Here is a 14,485-nt window from a genome sequence, read left to right on the forward strand (position 1 = left end):
TAAACATTTTAAAAAATGCAAAACATTTAATTGAATCATTAAACCGTTAAAAACATATGACATGGGTACTTGTATAGCTCAACGGGTTAAGCAGGTGACGAATGTACAGGGGCTGGTCTCTGACGCAGCTGGCTCGGGTTCGAATCCTGCTCCCGACCCTTTGCTGCATGTCTTCCCCCCGACTCTTTTCCCCTGTTTGTCTCTCACTACACCTATCCAATAAAAAGTTAAAAAAAAGGCCCCAAAAAAAAGACAAAACATTTAATTAAAAAATTAAATGTTTAATTAGAAAATTACATCTTAAAGACAATAAAACTTCAAATAGGAAATACACAGAAAATACAATGAAGCATTTAAAAAGAAAATTAAACATTAAAAGGTGGTAAAACATTTAAAAAGAAAAACCTTAAAGATTTAATCGAAACATTAAATATTGGGAAAGAAAAAGAAACTCAAACAAGCCGATAAAGCATTTAAAAAAACAATTAAACATTAAAAAGACAAAACATTTGGAAATCAAATCAGACATTAGAAAAGAATAAAAGGTGAGAAAAGAGCAAAACTAAACGTTTAAGAAGAATCAAACTAAAGGCGAAACATTTCAAAAGACACCAGTTAGACTTTAGAAGATCAAATTAAACAGAAGAGACAATAAAATGATCAAAAAGAGCAAAAACAGATAAAGTTCTTAAAGCGTTTTCTAGTCTGAAATGATAACATCAAGTTGTTTCTTCAAACATTTCCTCTTTCTATGTTCTTGGTTTGATTGTGGACAGATTTACTAAGAACTCATTTAAGAAAACTGCTTTCCAGATAAAGTCTACTAGTAGTTGAAGGCATTTATCAAACTAATGTTACCTTCTGATCTCCATAAACTTTACTGTTCAGTGAAGAGAATCAAAGTTTGTTGAGGATTTCTAAAAAACCCACAGGTGAAGGTCTGAGAAGAACTCAGATGGATGATCTAAATGTGAAATCAAGACTCATGGTCACAAGTTTTAAGGCTTCTGTTAACTAGAAAGTTCAAACTAACAGAGAAGTACTGAGAAACTTTTAGGTTTTCAGTCCTCAGACTGTCTGAAGGTTCAAACTAACAGAGAAGTACTCAGGAACTTCGAGGATTTCAGTCCTCAGACTGTCTGTCTCAATCGTACGACGTAGTGTGTAACTGTATGCAGTACAGTGAGACGGCATACTTGTTTCCGTTTTCACGCCGTCTACATCAACGGAATGCAGTGAAACTTTGCTCCCACTAGCTTAGCCTCGCTGTAGCCCGCAGCTCAAAGGGGCGTGTCCTATCTACTCATTCATATCTATGAGAACAACGGTAGCTGCACATAAGGACGCCTGACGTTGATTAGCTGCGTAAATACCATTATATACAGTCTATGGTAAATACGTATGTGAATCGCATCATTGGCTGCAGCAGCCAGTCACCAGTCACTCACTGACTCACATTGAAAAATAGCACAGAATGAATTGTTACGTGTTTATTTTATTTACAATTTAGGTTGGATTTTTTTTTTTTGTGCGCAGCGCAGATTTTCTGTGCGCGGAGACCGTGTCAGCAGTGCGCAATTGCGCAGCTTAGAGGGAACAGTGCTGGAGAACGTTTGATGCTGAAGCAGTGAGCAGTTTTTCTGTTTCTTCTCTGGAGATGCACAATGAGGGACGTCTGCAGAGACTGAGAAAGAGTCTCACCACATCCTGACATGAGGAAAAAGACTTTATTGAAGACTACAATGAGAAAAACTATCAGACAGCAGACGGCTGCATTCAAGGTGAGCTCTGAACATTTGATCTGGAACAGGAATTCAATAACGGCAGCATGAGCTTCATTTCAGTCTGTAGCTGCTGAATTCATGGATGAATCATCTGGCACTAGAGAGGAAGACCATCAAACATCCACGTCAGCTGATGGAGGTCCAAGAGTCTCACCAAACAAACAACCTACAGAGTGAAGACCTCGAATCTGATTGGACGCCCTCCTATTCAGCCACATGTGTGAACAAATGCCTCTAAGCTGATTTGTTTTCTAAAATAAATCTAGTTTGAGTCCTAATCTATGCCTGTGTGTTTGCTTCTTTACACTGCTGTTAACAGTTTAGGCTGTTAGATTGTTCCAGATAAGACAAGTAAAAGATTCTTCAGAGCCGTTCTACCACGAGCCTGACAGGAAGAACTCCAACAGCTACTGAATGTTCCTGTGGTTCCCTCAAGGCTACAGGAGGAGCCCTACGAGGACGAGCCGGTCCACCTGATGGCGGCCAGTCGCTGCGGTTCAAAGCCAACACCGACTACGTGGACTTCTACTGGACCACACGGAGGCCTTCAAACCGGACCAACAAGTTCACCGACTCCCCGACTCGTGGGTCTGAGGACGCCGCCGAGCCTCGGCCCAGCCGGCCTCCTGTCTGTGGGTGTTTGAGTGCTGAGAGGTTTGTGGATGCATGTGAACGTTTCTGTGTTGAAACAGCAGCTTTGGACTCAGTAACGCCGGGAAAAACCAAGAGCTCCTTTATTTGTGACTTCCACTAAAAAAAACTGATGAAAATAAGTTTGCCAGGGTTCTGACTGATAACAGATTATTAAATAATGAAAATAATCATTTAAATATTCCTTTAAACAATCCTTTTAGGTCTACATTTCCTTTACACTGACTTCTTGGTATATGTACAAGTATTTTGGGTGGAATATACCATTAAGCCTGATGTTCAAGGGTTCTTCTGGGAATATACCATTAAACCAACCTTTTAGGTAAATGTTCCAAGATGTTGGGTAGAATATACCATCAGATAAACCTTTTAGGTCTACATTGGAAGATTTTAGAGTAGAATATTACTCCAAACCATCCTTTAGGTCTACATTTAAGGTGGAATACTCCTTTACACCAAGATTTTTCGGTCTACATTGAAGGATTTTGGGTGGAATATTCCTTTGAACGAACTTTTTAAGTTTATGTTCAAGGATGTTGGGTGGAATATACCACCTGTTTTTGTGTTGCTCCTCAGTGACCCTAGACAGCCGGGTCCTAATGTTTTTTGAGCAACACACCATACTATGACGTTTCTACAATGATGGTTCTACTATGGAACCAGTTTGACATGTTCAGGTGTTCTTTGTGTGAAAACTCAGAGATTTCAGGCATCAGAAGGTGGTTTTCAACTTTCTTTGTTAACTTTCTGCTTCAACTTTAAACTACATTTCCTTGACTAACCCCGCCCTCTGGACTTCCAGTAAGCTGTGTTCCTATTGGCTGTCCAGGTGGCTGCTTGGTGTTATCAGGAACACCTGAGCAGCTCAGTGTCTTCCTGCTTTATTTAGCTGCAGACAAACATTTCCTCTGCTTCCTTCACCACTGAACTGGGTTTGGCTCCCTTGCTTTAGTGTGTTCTTTAGGCGTTGACTTGCAGCTTCCAGCAGTAAAATCGTCTTTAATGTGTTTCTTGGTGTGTTTTAGGGCTTTGTACTGGATAGTTGTCTTGGTAAATGTGGTTCTTTAGCCACAGTTAGCACATGGTGCTACTGTGTGCAGTGATTAGTGGATTTGGTACAGCTGAGTTGTGTCTTTATCTTGGCTGTAGTGAGTCTTCAGAGGTTTCTGGTCAGACACATTCTGTATTCTTGTTTGAGAACCAGCGTTGGTTGTCCAGAAGGTAAGAGTTCCTGTCCTGATTCTCTGTTCTCAGAGGTTCTCTGGTAGGCTGCAGGAGACTTTAGCGTTTGGGTTGTGCTAGTTTGGTTTTTGTATGGTTTCATTTGGACGACTATCTTGAGGCCCCTCCATGTGGTTTAGTGAGGTTTTCTGTAACAGTTCTACAAAGCAACCTATAGCAGAAGAGACTTAGAGAGTTTTTAGGAAGTTCTGGGGACCAGACTTTAGAGCAGCAGAAACATTTGTCAGCAGTTTGAGCAGGAGAAGGTGAGCTTCAGAGTAGAAATGAGACAGAAACCTTCTTGACCCGTGTGGTGAGGTCCTGTACCAAGAGTTTGAGCAGGTTGTGAAGAGTCTGTAGTTCTTTGGTCTGAAAGCACAAGAATCGACTCATTAAAGGAGAAAACAGGAGATATTGTTGGTTCTTCTGTCACTCTGCAGTTTCTAGTTTCCTCAGACTAAATATAAAGTTTATATTTTTAATGATTTGCCATGTGAGCCCAAGAAGACTTCAATAAACTCCCTCCATCCCCTGGACACAACATATTTTATTACCATGTTAAATCTTTTTTTTAAATATGTTTTTTGTTTTAATCATAGTTTTAGAATAGTTTTTTCTCTTTTTGTTTAGTTTTGTCATCTGTGTGAAAGGTGCTAAACAAATAAAGCTGAATTGATAAACTGAATAATTGACTAACTCATGATTGTGACAACAGAAGTATTTTCATTGTGATTTGAGGGTTTGTTTCATTTCTAAGGTTGAGGTTAAAATCTTGACAGAAAAAAAAGATTAAAGAAATAAACTACATTTTTAAAAACCAATTAAATCAAAGGAAAAAACATTTAATACAACAAAACTTTTAAAAAGAAAATTAAACATTAAATACAATTAAATTATATTAAACAGACAAAATAATTAAATAAACAGAAGATACAAAATGTAATTATGAAATTAAACAAAATTTATTAAACAAAATTTATTAAACAAAAATATGAAACATTGAAGATTAAATATTTTAGATAATTAAACATTTAAAAAATAAAATTAAACAAGAATATTACACATTTTTTTAAAAATACAAAACATTAAATTAGATTATTAAACCTTTAAAAATACAAAACATTGAATTAAAAATTAAATGTTTAATTGGAAAATTAAATCTTAAAGACAATAAAACTTTAAATAGGAATTAAACAGAAAATACAATGAAGCATTTAAAAAGAAAATTAAACATTAAAAGGTGGTAAAACATTTAAAAAGAAAAACCTTAAAGATTTAATCGAAAAATTAAACACGGGGAAAGAAAAGGACATTTTTCAAACAAGCCGATAAAACATTTGAAAAAACAATTAAACATTAAAAAGACAAAACATTTGGAAATCAAATCAGACATTAGAAAAGAATAAAAGGTGAGAAAAGAGCAAAACTAAACATTTAAGAAGAATCAAACTAAAGACAAAACATTTGAAAAGACACCAGTTAAACTTTAGAAGATCAAATTAAACAGAAGAGACAATAAAACGATCAAAAAGAGCAAAAACAGATAAAGGTCTTAAAGCATTTTCTAGTCTGAAATGAAAACATCAAGTTGTTTCTTCAAACATTTCCTCTTTCTATGTTCTTGGTTTGATTGTGGACAGATTTACTAAGAACTCATTTCAGAAAACTGCTTTCCAGATAAAGTCTACTAGTAGTTGAAGGCATTGATCAAACTAATGTTACCTTCTGATCTCCACAAACTTTACTGTTCAGTGAAGAGAATCAAAGTTTGTTGAGGATTTCTAAAAAACCCACAGGTGAAGGTCTGAGAAGAACTCAGATGGATGATCTAAATGTGAAATCAAGACTCATGGTCACAAGTTTTAAGGCTTCTGTTAACCAGAAAGTTCAGACTAACAGAGAAGTACTGAGAAACTTTTAGGATTTCAGTCCTCAGACTGTCTGAAGGTTCAAACTAACAGAGAACTACTCAGGAACTTTAGGATTTCAGTCCTCAGACTGTCTGAAGGTTCAAACTAACAGAGAACTACTCAGGAACTTAGAAGATATCAGTCCTTGGACTGTCTGAAAGTTCAATCTAACAGAGAACTACTGTGGGACTTAGAAAATTTCAGCCCTCAGACTGTCTGAAAGCTCAGGTCCTGAGGACTTGGGAGGTGTGGAGGCTTTGGAAAGTCTTGAAACTGAGGGTTCAACCCTCCAGCACAAAGGCTGAAGTCCAACCTCCTGAGAAAAACGGTCGAGTCGAGACTTGAGTTAAAAAAAAACTCGAACACGACAAAAAATAGATGACAAATGCGCAAAAAAAAGAAGAATTAGTATCTGAGCGAATAGCTCAGGGGATAAGAAGACAGACTACCAACTGGAAGGTCGCAGGTTCAAGACCCACCACCGGCATTTTTCTTTGTTTGTCTTTGTCAGTATTTTGATAAAATCTAAGCAGGGTCTGGTCTTGAACCAGCGACCTGCAGCTCCATAGGCAAATCCTTAACTCACTGAGCTACAGATCAGATACAAAGAAATAAATTCGTCGTCCCTTTGGCATCGTAGTTTCCGAAGTGACCACATGGGTGGAGCCAAGGCGGAGTCTGGGTGGAGTCAGGGCGGAGAGTAGGCGGGGAGGTGGGTGGCGGCCTCCCCCCTCTACTCCCCCACCTCCCTCCACCGCCCACCACACCTTCCCCCGCCCGACGAGTTCTTCGAGTCGCCACGAGTTCTTCGAGTCTCCACAGGTTTTCCCAAGTTTCTGGAGTTTCCACCAGGTCGGAGGCAGAACAAGTTGTCATGAAGAGGTGTTGAAGTCGGCCAGGATGGACTGACTTTTTACAGCGACTAGAAGGAAGACGACTAGAAGAGCAGGTCTTTAACCACCATCCATAAAATCCATGGAGTCGCTCCAGAGAAATGAAGGGAGGTCAACTTTTATCAACCTCCATCCAGATGTTCAACTTCATATCTTTACTTTGAAATTTTTAGCACCACAAACCTTTAGTATCACACTTTATCATTTATTAGGACTTTAATGGAATCCACCAGCAGATTTACTTTTTGTTGACAGACTTTATTCTTGTCATCGTGGGACTGCAGTATTAAAAATCTTCCTTCTATTTGACCTCATGTTTATTAGTTTTAATGGAGAAAGTTATTTTAGTTGTCGATTAGTCTCTTAAAAACCAAAATAATAAATTGGATTAGTCAAGCGGTTTAAATTTCTTACTTTGTCATATTTTAAATGTGACAGAAAATATAAAAATAAAGTGTCTTGAGACAATTTGACCTGTAATTGGTGTTATATAAATAAAATTGAATTAAAATTGTATGTATCTTGTAATGTTGGAGTAATTCAGCCATACATGTTGGAAAACACATTTTCTTTGACCATTAATCTGTTGATTGTTTTCTCCAGTAATTCATTTCTTGTTTTGGTTTATAAAATGTCAAACCTAAATATATTCAGTTTACTGTCATAAAAACCAAAAAGATTTACATTCATGATGCAGGAATCAGGCAGTTTTTCACTTTTTATCTTAGTTTAGTCAGAAAGATAGTTGATAATGTGTGAATTGTTGCAGCTTGTGAGCTGTAGAAGGTTTTAATCTTTGGGGCCGAGTGTCAAAAAACATTTAGAAACCAACATCAACAAAACACTCAACAAAGATTTGAACATCATTAAAGGGAAATCCAACTTTTGCATGACAATGTCCAATTAAAGGACATTTATTTCCAACGTAAATGTGTGACATTCATCCTCTGGAGCTTTCTCTTCACATCATCTTCCACCTGGACTGGTTTGGTCGGGAGCATGTGCAACAAACATTTGAAAAACTGCACTTTAACATCAATGAATGACACTGAAGTTTAATCTCTACATAAATGAGACTGAGTCTGGATGTGCTGCTCTGTCATGAACTCCTAAGTTTAGGGAAAGTTCAAACAAAAGAGGACAGTTCAGATAAGACTTGAGAATGAGCTTATTCTGAACAAACATCTCAGACTTTCTGAGCTTCAGCACCTCTAGCAAGATATTTTAACAACAAGCAACTCAACAGATCCACAAGTTGGAGAGAGTTAGCTTTAGCTGAGCCAAAGAACATGTGGGACGCTAACCTAGCAAACATTTCAGACTTTTCTCTGTGAATTCAGAGAAATAATTTACTATTTAATGACAGAGCTACACATCTTAACTCAGTCTCATTAAAACAGACTCTAATTCAGTGTCATCCATCCATATTAAAGTGCAGTTACCCAAAATGTTTGTTGCATGAGCTCCAACAAAACCTGTCCAGGTAGAAGGCCACTTTGACAAACAGGAAGTGGAAGATTCCAAGCAGATTTATAGAAGGGGGAACTGGACTGTACTAAGTGTGGTCGAGTATAAAGGGGTGTTTTGTGGGTTTTTAAGGCTGATAATGATTATTAGTGAGACATTTGGAGTAGATATTCATTTGCAGTAAATGAAAATATTTAAAATCTTGGAGTTAAACTTAGAAGAACACAAACTCTAACAGAAAACTTTGTTGATACGTTTTTGTTTTGTTTACAGATGTTAAGTTAAAGGAGTTTTATTTGTGACGTATAACCAATCAAATCACTCCAGAAGACAGAGCGACCACAGGTAGATTAAGGTTCAGAGCCAAAGTAGTACCATTTTTAAATGTATTTATTACCGTAAATCAGTAAAAAATAAAATACTGATAATCAGTAAATCAGTCAGCCCACAATTACTACAATTCTACAATGTATGTCTCTTTCCTTTGACTTGTTATTTGTACAATCTACGATGTATATTTTCTACTATACTACTACGTTTGTTTTCTCCTCCTCTGTTGTTTTCTGGATTGTACTCAGCTGCATGCCTTCGTCCACCAGGCCTCCGTTGACTCGTCCCGCCTGCCGTCTCTGGAGCTGAAGCTGGATTGGAACAGACCAAAGTACAGTCCAATCATGATGCCAGCTGCCTCTCAAAAGGCTCCTTCATCTGGCAGGTGGCAGCACTTCTTCTGAGGGGAAGCTGAGCTGGCCCAGCAGAACTTTGGAGATGTGTTCCAGTGGTTGGTGGATGTGTGGGGAGATAGAGAGGGACCTTTGAATTGTTCAGAAAGGAAAACAGGGAACCCATTGGTAGTTTTAGTTTAGGGTGCTACTGCAGTGTGTTTTTGGGTTTTAAGAGGTGAACAGGAAGAGTTTTTTTTCGTATTGATTATCTTTTACTTTGTTCCTGGTTGGAATGCCCATCAATGTCAACATGAAGTTCACTTTTAGTTCTGTTTATTTATTTTTATTTTACTAACACCCATTTGTTTTTAACCCCCTCACATGTTGTGTTGTTGTAAACTTCCTCTTTCAAATAAATACTCGTCTAACCCTCTGGAAACCAGCGTTTGGACTGTTTTTGTGTTGCTCCTCACCAACTTCAGACAGCCGGGACACAACAATGTTTTGTGGACTAAAGGCTTTTCTATGACGTTTTTAGAGCGACATGCTATATTATGATGTTTTTAGACCAAAGGCTATAATATGACGTTTGTTGGGCAACATGCTATACTATAGGCTTTTTTAATTGACATATTACTATGATGTGTTTTTTGTTTGTGTTTTTTTGTTTTTTAGCAACATATAATAATTTGAACAGTTTTAAAAATTACTATACTTTTACTTGTGCAATGAAATATTATTCTTTTTAGGCAAAGGCCATGTTTGATTACATATAGGCTATTAAATAAATGTTTATTAAAAACTAAAAAGTATTAAAAAATAATAACCAACTTAGGCATTTACTGAGTCACTAAAATAGTGTAGAGTCTACGGCCACATCAGCATTATTATAAGCATCCTCTGGTAAATTCACAGCCATATACTGTAGGAAATCTAGCTGATCTCATCATGATGTCCACTTACCATGTCGACTTCAGGAGATGATTAGATGATGATAAACTGTGACCTGCTGGTTGGGTTCTTTCTGTTCTCATATTTCCTCCATGTTTGTCTCCTGATGCTGCCTTACTTCAGCCAGTCCATGAGCAACAGAAAACACAGTTTGCCTTGTATCCATTGCCAGGGGTTCCACTCTTCCCACTCCAGTCTGTACATTTGCAAACGTTTTTGCTTCTTTGAACGTGGTGGAGTTTCAGGTGTAGACATTTTTAAACATGCGGGTGCAGCAGCGTCTGTAACCAGGCAACCAGAGACAGGACCGGACAGGACGGGACACACGGAGACGTCTGAAGTCTGTCCACTGGACCTGGCATCGGGTCCTCGCTACATGGGTCCTACGAAGAGGAAAATGGCTGCCCTTAATATTTCCTGTGTTTTATTTTATTCATTATGCAGTTTTGATGAGTGTGTGACAGACGTGTACGGGGCATTTATGAAAATACGGAACAACTTGCGTCCCGTATTGATTCAATACGGGACGCAACAATTAATTGTCAAATAAAGGACGTTTCCGTATTTTAAGGGACGGGTGGCAACCCTACAGAGCAGTGTAAAGAAACTGGTCACCTAGCAACCTGAATTAGTCTAGGTAACACTTTGTTTATTATGTGTGTTTTCTGCTCAAGTTAATGTCCTGGTTTGATTCATTTTAAATTACTAGCTTACTACGGCATGCATTACAGCTACTTAGCTGTAATGCATGCCGTTAGCTGCGCTAGCACAGCGTTAGCCGCGCTAATACAGCGCTAATACAGCGCTAGCCACGGTAATCCAGCGCTATCCGCGCTAGCCGCGCTAATACAGCGCTAGCCGCGCTAGCACAGTAATAAGGTCACACAGACAGCACGTTCTGCAGCTGGGTATTTGTTGTTGGGTAACAGTTTTATAAACGCACAAATGGGTGGAAGTGTGATTTATGCGCCCGAAAATGCAGTTAAGTCACAGAGCAGTGTAAAGAAACTGGTCACCTAGCAAACTGAATTAGTCTAGGTAACACTTTGTTTAATATGTGTGTTTTCTGCTCAAGTTAATGTCCTGGTTTGATTCATTTTAAATTACTCCTGATCTTGAAAGGTTTTAAACTGTGCAGTCAAAGTAGTTACAACTGTGAGCGAATAGCTTGAAATGAACTGCCCTAGACTGCTCTGTTCATAGCCCACCATTCTTTCACAGCTATATCAAGAGTTATTGTGCAATGATAGATAAATGCAGCCCATTTTTCAACCGTTTCCTGTTTAGTATGTGTAACCTCCTCTTTGTCATATATGCAGATATATGTCTGGTTTTGCATTCATTAATGTTCATACTTGGCGCAGTTTTTAAAAAGTGTATGCGCATCTCCTATATCTATTACGGTAGCACGAGTAAGCCCAGAGCTACGGGAGCCGCAATGTTAATGTTATTGACTGTCAATGCTAATGCACGTACCTGATGCCTGCTCGTGAGAATAAACATCTTCACGCCACCAAACGCCTCTCAGCTTCTTACAAAACATATTACACTCTTAATTTGTTCTAAAAGAAATGTCTAATGAGGCAGTCTAGTCTTTCACTCAGGTTAAGTCATTTTTCCCATTGGTGGTTTGCATTATATAGCTTTGTTTTTCTCTGTTCTCGGAACTATTGTTAAATCATCTCTATGTGAGACTTTGTTCTCATTTGGAGCATATTCTCGGATGCACGCCTCTGGATCTGGACTTCTTAGAGTTCACTTGCACACAAGAACTTGTGTTTTTAAATGCTTTATCCAACCAAGTAGAAGTTTGCCCAGCTATTTTAAATGCACTGACACAGCTACACCATCTCATCAGCTCAGAAAAAGAAAACAGGAATCAGTACATTGCAACTGTGCACTCAGAGAGACGAGCAGCTGGGCGACAAAGAATGGTCACATCCCCAGAGCACCTTTACAACTTACTGGAACTTAATATGTCTGTCCCATGTATAGATAATGGTATCTGTGAAATATTAGCTGAGTATGTCAAATACTTTTAGATTTTTTTAAGTGGACCGTAGACCTAGTTTCAGTATTTTTTTTCTCACATTCAAATTTGAGGCTATATATAATATATATATAATATCTCAAGAATAATTCAAGATAAAAGCCTGAAATTTTCATTTATTTGTCTTGCTAACATAAGCATATCAGATTGCTATTAAATACAGTGGTGGAAAAAAGTTTTTGGACACCTCATACATTTGTGAAATATTGCATTAAGAATCCCTCTGAGGTCTTCAAATGCAATTTCTATTAGTTCAGTCACAGTCATAATACGAAACAAATCCTAAAAAAGTCAATAAAAACTTGAAATTCATTGGTTCCTTAAAAATAAGAAATTTTGAGTATTGGGTCATTTTGGTAGAATTTAGTTTTGTTAGTCATGTAAACAATAAACAAAAAAGGCATCATTTGTGTCTGTCTAATGCAGTCACACCTTTTGAAACACAAAAGACTTTCCAACAAATATTTCACGATAATATTTGAGATTGTGGAAAATTTTCAAGGTGCCTGAAAACTTTTTTTCACCACTGTATCTGTCAAAGCATGAAAATTTGCCATTGGAAAAATGCCACTATATTCAGAAGGATATATGTGGTCATGGTTCCATTATGCCAATGTCATGGTAATGACTGGATGCAGGGCTAATTTACAAAGAAATTACACAAAACAACATGTCAGGTTTCGAAGACTGGACTTTTCATAGACCACTTCATTTTTTTCATATTTCAACTCACCCATAATCTGAGATTATTGATCTACTTGTTCAGTATTATAGATTTTTCATCATTGTTCTGAGATAGTGTAATTCAAACAACCTCAAATTTCAATGTGCAAAAAAATGCCTGTTGAAGTAGGTTGACAGACGGGCAATTTAAAAATATTTTTTGCTCTGACAGTATTTGGCATACAATATATATATATATATATATATATATATGAAAATCCGTTGCAATATTACAAAACAGCAGCCTATATATATATATATATATATATATATATATATATATATATATATATATATATATATATATATATATATATATATATATATATATATATATTTATAGGCTGCTGTTTTGTAATATTGCAACGGATTTTCATTCCATTCACCAGTGAGAAAATAAAGTCAGTACAGTCCAGTTCATTTTTAACTCCTGCTTTAATGCTGTGATTGCATGTATTGTTCACCAGAAATATTCTTAACTTCAGATACTTTAAATGTATGGCAGAAACACGCATACTTGAGCCAGATAACCTGTCAGGTGAGTTGGGAGAACAGGTAGGGGAGGGAAGCCAAAAGTGCACTTAGTTTTGTCAGTCAAGTAAAACTAACTAGAGAACAACACCTAACATATCTTGACTGGCAAGTGCAAATACAGGCCAGGATATCAGTCTTAAATGATGTGTAGTCCTTGTAACGTCCTGGGAATGTAAGGTCTCATAGCAGGTGGAGGCTGTCAGGTATCTGCCATTCACTACTTCTGTAGAGAGAGTTCTTGGTAGAGTCTCCCATCCAGTCCAGAATTTCACCAGAATGGTCAGTTCAGATGGTGTTGCTATGGAGTGGATTAAAATTGATTAAATAAATGGCTACAACAAATGATCAAAAACAATGTAGGGTACGCATACTAAACAGGAAACAGTTGAAAAAATGGGCTGCATTTATCACTATCATTGCACAATAACTCTTGATATAGCTGTGAAAGAATGGTGGGCTATGAACAGAGGAGTCTAGGGCAGTTCATTTCAAGCTATTCGCTCACAGTTGTAACTACTTTGACTGCACAGTTTAAAACCTTGCAAGATCAGGAATAATTTAAAATGAATCAAACCAGGACATTAACTTGAGCAGAAAACACACATATTAAACAAAGTGTTACCTAGACTAATTCAGTTTGCTAGGTGACCAGTTTCTTTACACTGCTCTGTGACTTAACTGCATTTTCGGGCGCATAAATCACACTTCCACCCATTTGTGCGTTTATAAAACTGTTACTCAAATACCCAGCTGCAGAACGTGCTGTCTGTGTGACCTTATTACTGTGCTAGCGTGGCTAGCGCTGTATTAGCGCGGCTAGCGCTGTATTAGCGCGGCTAGCGCGGATAGCGCTGTATTAGCGTGGCTAGCGCTGTATTAGCGCTGTATTAGCGCGGCTAACGCTGTGCTAGCGCAGCTAACGGCATGCATTACAGCTTACTGACTCTCACAAAAACAAACCACATACAGGACAAAAAGGATTAATACACTCACTGAAGCGCCGTCGTTCATGCTGGTAGCCCTGGTTGACCCCGGTCTTGTGAGGTGAACCGTCTACGTCACATGACCGGAGGAGCGTCACGTGATTGGCTGGGCGTTGGTTCGATTTTGGCCAGGATCGATTGTTTACGCCTGAGTCCCCAAGATGTGAACAGCAAATTTTTTGACAGCGAATTTTGAACATTGAATTTTTTGATGGCGAATTTTGAACATTGAATTTTTTGATGGTGAATTTTGAAGACATTGAATTTTTAACTGGTTTTTAGAATTTTGATGAGCTAAATTCAGGCATAAAAAATTCACATATGTAATTTTGATGCAAAAAAATTCAAAGTAAGAAATTCAGCAGCTTTTAAAATTCAGAATCTGATGAGTCTGATTTGCTTCCATATTAACCTTCCACCAAATCTGTATAAAACTCAGTACAGACATGAAAATACATCACAATGTTCAGAACAAAACTGTGCTTCATACGATGAAAGAATTTTTTCGATATGACTCGTAGTTTTTGAGCTGTGAGCGTTTATTTGAGGGTATAATTCTTAGTTTGCCTGCTCTGCTCACTGCAAGGAACCGGTGACTCACAGCTGATTGGCTGATTGATGCACTTTCAAAGTAAAAGCTCAAAGATTTTAAA

At 37.7% G+C, this 14,485-nt stretch overlaps 1 long non-coding RNA gene across 1 annotated transcript; it reads right to left on the bottom strand.

Annotated features, from left to right (window-relative positions):
- Positions 1 to 8,298: 8,298 nt before the first annotated feature.
- Positions 8,299 to 10,211, bottom strand: LOC129348121 (uncharacterized). The gene is made up of 2 exons (XR_008600573.1): positions 9,555 to 10,211; positions 8,299 to 8,739 (listed from the first exon to the last, which is right to left on the bottom strand). It is a non-coding gene; the product is annotated as an uncharacterized LOC129348121 (long non-coding RNA).
- Positions 10,212 to 14,485: the final 4,274 nt, after the last annotated feature.

The sequence above is a fragment of the Amphiprion ocellaris genome, chromosome 3, assembly GCF_022539595.1.
Source record: "Amphiprion ocellaris isolate individual 3 ecotype Okinawa chromosome 3, ASM2253959v1, whole genome shotgun sequence".
Classification (NCBI taxonomy): Eukaryota; Metazoa; Chordata; class Actinopteri; family Pomacentridae; genus Amphiprion; species Amphiprion ocellaris.